Source organism: Pteropus alecto, unplaced genomic scaffold, assembly GCF_000325575.1.
Source record: "Pteropus alecto unplaced genomic scaffold, ASM32557v1 scaffold157, whole genome shotgun sequence".
Classification (NCBI taxonomy): domain Eukaryota; kingdom Metazoa; phylum Chordata; class Mammalia; order Chiroptera; family Pteropodidae; genus Pteropus; species Pteropus alecto.
Genome location: NW_006440626.1, coordinates 291207 through 301649, shown reverse-complemented (window position 1 = coordinate 301649; position 10443 = coordinate 291207).

The following is a 10443-nucleotide window of genomic DNA, read 5'->3' as shown; positions in this document are numbered from 1 at the left end:
GGGGACCGTCCCCCACCCCCCCGCCAGCCCTCCGTGACTAAAGCCGAGCCCCCGCCCAGCCCATTGACTGGGGCTTTGTCTGCCAGGCCTTTCTCTCCCTGCCGGACCCTGGAAAAGGCCTCGTCAGCGTGGCCTTTGTCTGGGCCTGCAGGCCGCCGCGGTTCTCAGGGCTGGACAAAGGCGGCCCGTTCACAGCCGCCCGGGCGGATGGAGCGATTCAGTGTTTGGATAATTCGACCACAAAAAGCATGTGGCCCTTTCGCCTCCATCAGCTGGACTGCGCCCCGCCCCCCCCATGGCCTTTCAGGACACTCGGGGGAGAAAATTCCCACAGGCCCCAGAGGCCGGCGTGAGCCCTGGAGAAACAGCGGCCCGACCTCCGACGCTACGGCCCGGGGCAGCTGGTCGTTTCCAGCTCCGATTCCCCAGCTAGGATCACGGGCGGGGACCTCCCACGGGGCAGGGGGCAGGGGTGGGCGTCCGCTGTTAACCGGGGCCAGTCCCTCCCTCCCTCTGGCCTCAGCTTAGTTTCTAATCTACAAAAATGGGGGCTAAATCGTATTTGCCTCTCGGGGGGTTGCAATGATTAGGTCGGATCACGGATCCCAGCGCCCGAATCCCAGCGTGAGCTCGGCGTGAGCTCAGGGGTGTCGGCCCTTCCTCCCTGACCTGCGGGCTCTGGGTGCCCAGCAGACAGCGGGAGACCGCCGGACATGCGCGAGGGGAGTGGGGGCGCGTTAGGACACCTGCGGCGCTCAGGCCGCTGTGAGGAGAAAGGGAGACGCACTTGGCCCCAGACGGGTAGATCCCGCATCCCGGCTCAGGATCCCGTCCGACTCAAGACCAGCGGTCAGCCCAGGACCACGCTTGTGTCTCCAGCAGGAGCTTCGTGCTGTAACTGACCACGCCCCGGATCTGACCCATGGCCTTTCTTCCCTCCGACGCTCTCAGGCCAAAACCCTGGGCTGCCCTCACCTCTCTCCCTCTCCGCCCCACCGTCCACCCCCCGTCAAATCGCCTCGGCTCTGCCTTTGGGAGGGGTCCAGAGTCAGACTCTCCCGCCCGGACCCCGCATCGCCAGGTCCCAGACACAGCCCTCCGTCTCTCCGTGGCTGCAGCGGGCCCCACCCCTCGCTCCTTCCCAGCACCCTCAGTACCCCCGACCCCTGGGCCCCCAAGCCTCCCTCACACGGGTCCCCTCACACTGGACTGGGGGACCCTCCCTCCGGCCTCGTCTGCCCTGCGGACCCCATCACAGCTCCCCAGCGAGCCGCTGCTTCCTCAGGTTACTTCCCGTCCCTGCGCTGGGGCCGCTGCCCTGGGAGCGCCCGCTTGCCGGCCGGTCCTGCTCAAAGCCGGGCCCCAGCACCGGCACGTGGCTGAGCGATGTCAGGGAGCGAGTGTCTCCTGAGCAGATGCTCCAGCCCCGGGCCCTTCTCTCCTCCCTTGCTGCAGTTTCCCCATCCGAGAAGTGGGCACTGACTCCTCCGCTGCTGCAGCCACGCCCTGGGCCCCGGGCACTTTGAAGATCCTACCACCGCTCCCTGGGTGTGGCTGTCGCAACTTTGGGGCCACGCAGACGGCCCTGTTTCCAGATGGAGAGACCGAGGCCCAGAGAAGGGAAGGGCTGGACTGGGACCCAAACACTTGAGAAGACCCCCTCAGCCACACAAAGCGGCCACCAGGAGAGCCCCAGCTGGCCCTCTGGGTGGCCTCTGCCTGTAGGAGCTGCCTATAGGAGCTGCCTCTCTGAACAGCATGGGGGCTGGTCCTCTTGCTGGCTGCGAGGCCCCAGTCTGGGCCTGGCCCTGGGCAGCTGTGGTTTGGAGGCTACAGTGAACAGGACTCGGGCCCCGCTGGGGGAGGGGGCTGGCGGGGAGGCCGAAGTGGTGTGAGCCACCCCAGGGCTCAGCGGACCGGACCGGCACGCTGCCGGGAACCTCGTCTGCCCACTCCTGACCTGTGTGCCCAAGGCCCCGGGAATCAGCTCCCGGCAACATGAGAAGGGGGACCCCCAGCTCAGCCACCGCATCGTACGGAGGGGGGGGGGAACTGAGGCCGAGGGCGGGTACAGGGGCCAGTGGCACTTCCCGGGGAGCCCGGCAGCTACCCCGTGGGCCCGCTGTCTCCTCGGGGCCAGGCCGCGGCGGCCTCTCCGAGTGCCCTCTCTGCAACCGTGTTCCATGCGGGTATTGCCCAGTGATGCCCTGACTCTGTCCCACGGGAGCCTGCGAGGCACGAAGGCTCAAGCACAAAAGGGCTCGGCGCTTGCAGGTCCGGGAAGCACCACGTGGAGCACAGAGCGACGGGTGGGTGGCCTGCCGGGCTGCGGGGCAGGCGGCTGAGGAGCTGGGCCCTCCCATCAGGGCCCTGCTGGCTCTTGCCCACAGCGGCGGTCCCGGTCATGTCCTTGGCCTCAGCCCCGAGGCAGCTGTGGTCAGGCCCTGGGCCCAGCCCCTGCTCTGTCCTCGCTTCCTTGTTTGACTCCGGTGAGGCGCCCCTTTGGCTCAGAGCCTCAGTTTCCCCACCTCTCTCTATGTTCCAGCCCTGTGCTCCAGGCTGTGGGTGGCTATGAGCCAGTGAAATAAGCCTGGGGGTCCACATGGGGCCCGCCTGTCAGCCTCTGGTCCCCCAGAGCCGGTGGCACCCAGGCAGGGCACGGGGGCCCTGAGCAGCTGCAGCCTGCACTTACTTCCGGAAGCCGAGTGTGGCAGGCAGCTGGGGTAGGGGACACAGCTGCCCTGACTCAGGTGCCTGGGTCTGACCATCCCCGCCCTGGGACACGGTCAGCGAACCGCTAAGTCCAACGGCAGCCGTTTCCACCCCCATTTATGCAATCGGGGAAAGCTTCCAGAAGTCGAGTCTGTCCAGGTGACCCAGGGGTCATGACTGTGAATGCCCTTGTGCATTCGGCTACGAGTTCAGCACGAAGACAAAGTGAGCTGCCTTTGCAGGGACGACAGCGATGCAGATTCTGGGAGTAAAAGCACCGTTCCTAGTACATCCACAAACGATGGGTGTGGACGGGCTTGGCGGTGATGCACGCAGATTCACGCCCGCAAGCTGCCTTTAGCGCCATCTGCAGCACCGTCTGCAGGTGCGCCCGGGTCAGGGGCTGACCGGCCACGTTTCCGCCACGACGAGGCGTCGCGTGCAAAGAGGTAACCTCACAGCGGAGCACGCTGCCCACTGTCCCCACTCCCCTTCACGCCCAAGCCTTTTCAGCACCGCTTTGCGATCAATCCAAGAGACCCCCGATGTTCACAAGTGTTTGGGAAACAAGTTCTCTCAACAAGCTGCAATTCGTTTGGAAACCCTTAATCGAATATCTCAACAAAGAGAGCATCGTAAACCTTCAGCGTGGGAAGCCTTTACAGCATCGCAAGGATGGAAGACGCAGTGTACAAACCGGAAGATGTGGACTTTCTCCCCCGCAAATACGAGGGAGGAGCAGATCACGGCGACCGGCCAGGGAGCCAAAGGGGACGAGGGTTCGCTTGAAATCGTGCGGGCGCGCTCTGGCGTTGATGGAGGGGCCACAGCTGATGGAGTTTCTATTATTAATCAGGTAAAATTATATTCTGGATTGAAATGGGATGGAATCGAGAAGGCCAACGGTTCTATAGCATCTCGATTTGAAGCATCGTTAAAAAGAATCATAAATACAGATAACTTATTTAGTGAGATTTGTCTTTGCTATTTGTCTTTTCTTGTTGAATACTTTGCACCCCGAATGGAGGCCGAAAGACGGCACCTGTGAGAACATTTGGGCTGAAATATTTACACGTTTTAATGCAAAATATGAGAACCGAGAACTTGCGTTAACGGAATTTGCTCTGAGATTACCAGGTACCCCAGCCCTGCAGACAGAGCACCTTCCCAATTAAATGTTATGAGCTACAGAGAAGCATCAAGGGAAGTTATAAACATATTCATATTTGGGGGCCGCTATAAGCGACTTGAAGATTACGGCAAAATTGATGGAAATAAACCTTAAAAAGAATAAGATCGTATGAAAAAAATACACTGGGCAGAGAAATACCAGGGACAGTTAGGGACGGACGGGGCCCAAAGATGTGGGTATAACCAAGAAGTGGCATTCTCTGACATTCTAAATACGCTATTTTTAACGTTCAGGTAATCATTCTGGGGCAGGCTTATTTTTCAACGCTCACTGCTACTCACTGACACAGTTTATATCAATTGTTTCGGAAATCATTGTATTGTTTTTAAAAAGGTTTGACTAGAACTGTTTCATAGGTCCACCAATATAATTAAACTAATTAGTTGGTCAACAAATAAATACTCAAACAACTAATCATTTAAATTATTTTTAGTGCCCCCCCATCCTTTCAAAAAGCGCCCTTGTTTGGATGGCAACTCATTTTTTGCCCCGCTTTGCCCCATTCCAGCACCGACTGGCCCCTCGGCCCCTCCCCGGGCCTGGGCAGTCCCTCCTGCTCGTTCCCTGGGGTCCCCATCTCCCTGGGCTGGGGTGTGGCGCCTGCGTCCAGGCTGTCTGAGTCTGCTCCTGGCACTGCCCCAGAATGGGCATCGGGGTATTTAATCCCCTGGACAGCACTGTCGCCGGGCCCGATAACCTCGCCGTGCGAGTCCCCTGTGATGAGATTATCAAACGGCCCTATTTGCCCAGCTCAGCGTTACCAGCATTTACTGGGCCCGCCCGGGCCCAGTGCTTTCTGCGTGCTAACTCATTTAGTCCCCAGGGCCTGGCCCCTGGCTTACAACCCTCCTCCCGCAGGGCACAGAGAGGCTGAGCGACCCCTCCCGGTCACAAGGGAGGCAGGTGCGGAGCCGGGATGGAACCGGCAGGGCCTCCAGAACTCACTTTTTCTACCACAGTGTTAACCAGCCTGTTACCATAGAGACGCGAGTGGCCAGTGTCAGTCCCACCTTTTGTGGCACGTACGACACACACCAGTGTCCCATGAGCCCCTCCCACAGGACATGGGCCACCAGCAAGGGGCTCCCGGACCATCTGGCTCAGTCTTCCCCACCCTACCCATGCAGCCAGCAGAGGCAGGTCCCACGTGCATGCGGGGCCCCTACAGGGGACTCAGTCCAGCCGCTGTTCTCACCTGGACGGCAACGTGAGCCAGTAGCGGCAGGGGCCCTCCGGCGGCCCGCCCGACCGCCCGCAGCTTCCCAGCTCCTCTTCACTCAAACTCTGCTTCGTGGTCACCTTCTCCACCCCGGGCAGGGCTCCCACGGCCTCTGGGTCTCCGTGGTCAGGGCCCTGCCAGAGAGGGAGCCCGCAGAGGAGGGCGCCTGGAACTCTGTCGTGGAAGGTGAGCAGCAGTCAGCCTGGCAGGGGAGGGAGGCGAGGGCCAGGTGGGGTCTGGGGTCAGGCCGGTCAGCTGGAGGCTCAGGGCTTCGGTGGGGTGGAGGGCGGTGGTCTGCGCAGCCCTGAGATCAGTGGGTCTGGTAGGGGCCGGTCTGGGATGGGGAGGCCTCTGAAGGCCACGAGGGCGGAGCTGCCAGGCACCAGAGAACCCTGGCCGGGCCACTGGCCTTGGTCCTGCCTCCTCTCGCTCCCCCAGGATGCTGAGCTCAGCCCCAAGGCCCAGGGGAGGCTCCTGACACTGTAGATCTTGCTGCTGGGGCCGGGAGCAAAGCCCACCCGGACCCCGATTCTGGGCAAGGCTTATCAGCTCGGCCAGGGGTGCGAGACCCTCCGTCACACAGCTGCCTGGACCGGCCAGGACGGGCGAAGGCTGGTCCAGGTGCCGTGGTCTTATCAACGGGTCATGGAGGCCCCTGAGCAGGGCCCAAGTGGCCCCGGGGCCACAGGTCAGGGGAGCAAGCACTGAGCGGGAGCCCCGAGACCCCTGTACCCCGGGGCTCTGCCCTTGACCCTGTGGCTGCAGCTCTGCTGTCCCTTGGGGTACACTGACACATGACTGGCCAGGGTGGGGACCACAGGGGCCTGTCGAACCGGATTCTGGGAAGGGCTGTTTCCTCCCAACTCCACTTTACAAAGCGGGAAACTGAGGCCCAGAGAGAAGCACCTGGCTTGTCGGAGACCACAGGAGGGCGGCTGCTCACCCAGGTGGCACCCAGGATCCTCGGTGCTGGAGTCGGGGTCTCTGGAAGGGACCCAGTGGTGGCCCTTTCCCTTAGGACCGAGATGGGGACAGGGAGCAGCAGGGGAGGTAAGGCCAGGACTCCCGCAGCAGGAGGCCACATCCGCACTTGGGCCTGCTGCCCGCGGGTCAAGCTGGGCCTGGCCGCCTGGCCTCAGAGGACCAGGATGCAGGGAGGGCACAGTTTCTTGTAAAACTGAAGGAACAGCTGCCGGGTTGGCGAACCCCTATCTGCAACCGGTTTGACTAGTTTTTAATGTCCTTTTTTTTGGAACCTGGGTTGGCTCATTGGACATGACAAGTGAATCTGCCAGGCCTACTGTGCGCTGTCCTGCCCTTTAGAGGCCAGCTTAGCAGGGGGTGGCCTGGGCTTCCTCTCCAGGTCACTGAGAGCCCCCGCCCATCCTAACGTCTAGGGACACGGTCTGGTGGCAGGTCCTGGAGAAGAAGCCACATTGGTTCTTCGCACACCACGCACCCAGCAGCCACAGGGTCTCCTGCCTTTGGTCTGGCTAAGCCTCACTCGGCCTCTGATGGGCTGACTGTCTCTTAGTCAAGGGAGCAGATGTCCTGAGAGGCTGTCCTTATAAAGGACCAGACATCCCACCAGAGTGACCCTCCCCCATCGCCAGCTGCTTGGTGTTTCCGGGAGGCAGTCAGGCCCGGGACAGGGAGTGAGTGGCAGGCAGGCGGAGGGCGTCCGATGGTCAGTTCTTGCACGGAGCTCTCTACGCGGTTGGCCTGGATGTTATTCCAATCTGGTCAATGGTGGTCGTCACCAGGCCGATGGCCGGGCAGCAGTGTGGTGCGTGGGTGGCTGGGGGCAGGAAGAACTGGGCTGGGCCCTGAGTGCCTGGCAAGTCACGTCCTTCAGGAGCCCGGCCCCCTTCACCTGTTAACCCGGGACAGGACAAAGGTACCTAGGAAGCCACCCCAGTTCCATCTCCGCCCCCTTCTCAGCCGCCTGCAGGAGCCCCAGCCGGCGTGGCCCACACCATGATGCAGCTGACCCTAACATTCACAGGTCTGCCTGGTACTTTACAGTTTGTCTCTAGGATGGCTATGGGAAGCCAGAAGTGGAAAATGCCCACTTGGGGGCAGGGAATGGGGATCCCCTACTGCCACCAGCCTGGTCTGGCTGCTGAAATGGTTAATGTTCAAACCAGAGCAAGGAGTTCCCACTGCCCCCGCCCCCCGCCCCCACACACTCACCACAGCCTGGAAAACAAAAACAAGCTCACAGACATGGAAATGAAGAGGGTCCCCCTTCCCTGCCTGCCCTGCCCACCCCCAGAGGCCTGCTGGGACCTAGGAGACTGCCAGGGACCACAGGGCCAGCAGGGGAGACACCCCAAACAGCTGGCCAGCTGCAGGCAGAGCCCTGCCTACCATGGCATCTCTTAAAAATAGCATTGGCCATTTGTCTTCATCAAAAAGAGTATTATACAAGACTTACTACAAAGCTACAATAATACACAACACACAAGACCGTAAAGCTACATAATCAAGACAGCACGGTATTAGTGAAAGAACAGACAAATTGATCAATGGAACAGAATCGAGAGCCCCATATATATAGTCAGCTGACCTTCGACAGAGGAGCCAAGACAGTCTTTCCAACAAATGGCACTGAGGCAACGTCCACACGCCGACGGAAACGGACCCAGACACAGACCCTACCCCCTTCACCGAAACCAACTCAGAGTGGATTACAGACCTGAGTATAAAACACAAAACCTAAAACTCCTAGAAACTAACAGGAGAAAACCTAGGTGACCTTGAGCGTGGCACAGCACCAAAGTCATGACCCACGAAAGAAATAATTGATGAGCTGGATTTCACTAAAATTAAAACCTCCGCTCTGTGAAAGATGATGTTAAAAGAATTGGAAGACAAGTCACAGACCGGGAGAAAATCTTTGCAAAATACGTCTGATGAAAGACTGGTATCCAAAATACACCAAGCGCTCTTCACATTCAACAATAAGCGAACAAACAACCCAATTAAAAAATGGGCCGAAGACCTGAGCTGACACCTCGCCAAAGAGGATAAACGACCACGTGCGATGGTTTGTTTCCTAACCCATTTGTGGCCAAGTGAGCACATGAAAAGATGCTCCACATCACGTGTCATCGGAGAAATGCAAATTAAAGAGCTGTCACTGCGCACCTAGCAGAATGACTGAAATCTGAGCCCTGACGGCAGCAGATGCTGGCGAGGACGTGGAGCACCGGGAACGCTCACGCAGCCGGCGGGGGTGCAGGCGGTGCAGGCGGTGCAGCCACGTTGGCGGACAGTCTGGCGGTTTCTTACAAAACTAAACGGACTCTCACATACGGTCCAGCGGTCCTGCTCCTTGGTATTCACCTAAGGAGCTGAAATTTACTTCCACACAAAAACCTGCCCACAGATGTTTATAGCAGCTTGATTCATAACTCCCAAAACTCGCAAGCAACCAAGGTGGCCTCAGCAGGTGAATCGATAAACCGCGGTCCAACCAGACAGTGGAGTAGTATTCAGCGTTAAAAAGAAATGAGCTGTCAAGACATGAAAACAAACTCAGGAACCTTAAATGCATACGACTAAGAAGCCAATCAGAAGAGGCTACACGCCGTGTGATTCCAACTCTGCCACTCTGGAGACGGGAGAAAGATCAGCGGTTGTCGGCGTTGGGGGAGGGGAGGAATAGGCAGAAGTCAGAGGATTTTTCGGGCAGTGAGACTACTCTGTATGATGCTATAATGATGGATACATGTCATTACACATTTGTCCAAACCCATAGAATGCACAACACCGAGAGTGACCCCGATGTAAAGTATGGGCTTTAAGAATAATAACGCATCTATATTGGCTGGGAGAAGTTAATAATAGGGGAACTGTAGGGGGTGGGAAGGGGGGCCTATGGGAACTCTGTACTTTCCCCACAATATTTTTGTAAACCAAAACTGCTCTTAAAAAAATCTATTTAAAAAAAAAAAATATTACATGAATTAAAACCACACACAACAATGGGGGCGAATCTCACAAACAGAATTTTCGTTCGCCTGTTTATGCATTTTTTTCCAGCTTTACTGACACATAAAAACTGCGTGCGTTTCAGATGTACAGCGTGAAGTTTTGATAACATACACATTGTGGAATGATTACCGCGATCGAGCTAATTAACATATTTCTCGCCTCACATAGTCATTTTTTTTTTTTTACAAACACAATGTTGAACAAAGAAGCCAGACGGCCGAGGGGACAGGCTGTGTGACCCATTCATGCGAGGCATAAAACAGGCATAAAACAGGCGAATCGAACCCACAGTGGTGGGGGCGGGAGCGCAGCCCCCGGGGTGGGGACCGCGGCCAGGAGGGGCTCAGGGGGCTTCTGGGAGCTGGCCACGGTCTGCTTCTGATCTGGTGCCGGTTACGCGAAGAGTTTGGTTTGTGAAAATTTGTCGAGCTGTACACTTCTGTGTCCACTTTCCTGTGGGTTATACTTCATTAAAAAGTTCCAGAAAAAATAGTATTTGCGGCCGAAAACTGGAAATCCCAGAGAAGAAGGAAGATGGTTCCTCTCATCCGTACCCTCCCCACGGGGACGGGGCCCTCAACTTGAGAGGCTGGGGAAGGGGGCGTCTCGACTGCAGATGGCAGGCCCTCCCGCCCTGCAGCTCGCCCTGCAGCTCGGCCCCGGGCTGCACGGGAGCGTCGGTTGCCCGGGGCCCACTGGGAGGAGGGTCAGCGGCCCCAGGAGGCCTCCCAGGACGGGTGAATCACTGCATGTTGGAAGGATGTTCTCTTGGTTCGGGAAACATCCCCTCGATGCCACCTCGATGCCCAGAAGTTGGGAGACTCGTTCCCGTCCCCGAGGGGCTGCGAGGCTGGCCGGGATCTGGGCAGGGAGGGGCCGGATGTCCAGGGCCACTCCGGGACAGGCACCGGAGTCCCTGAGCAGACCCCAGCATGCCCCTCTCCCTGAGAAGCAGTGGCTGGGGCCGGGGCCGGGGCCAGGCTGGGGCTGGGCCGGTGACATCATGAAGTGAGCGCTGCCAGTTTCTTCCCGACCTCGGAAACCCCAGCATCCCGCTCCAGGGACTGGCCTGTGGGATTGGCTTTGGCCGGCTGCCCCAGGAGTGCGGCGGGGAGGCCCCGGCCCCACACCCCCCAGCAGCCTGGCCCTGAGGGCCCCCCTCCCCTGGGGGCTCCCGAGAAGCCTGCGCCAGTGTGAGAACCAGCAGGGTCAGCTCCTCTGTCCCCGCCCCCGCCCCCCTCCCCGCCACCCTGAACTGCAAGAAAAATAAACAGCTGCCCTCCTCTCTCTGCCACTCGAGCCCCACCTCGCCGGCCTCGCA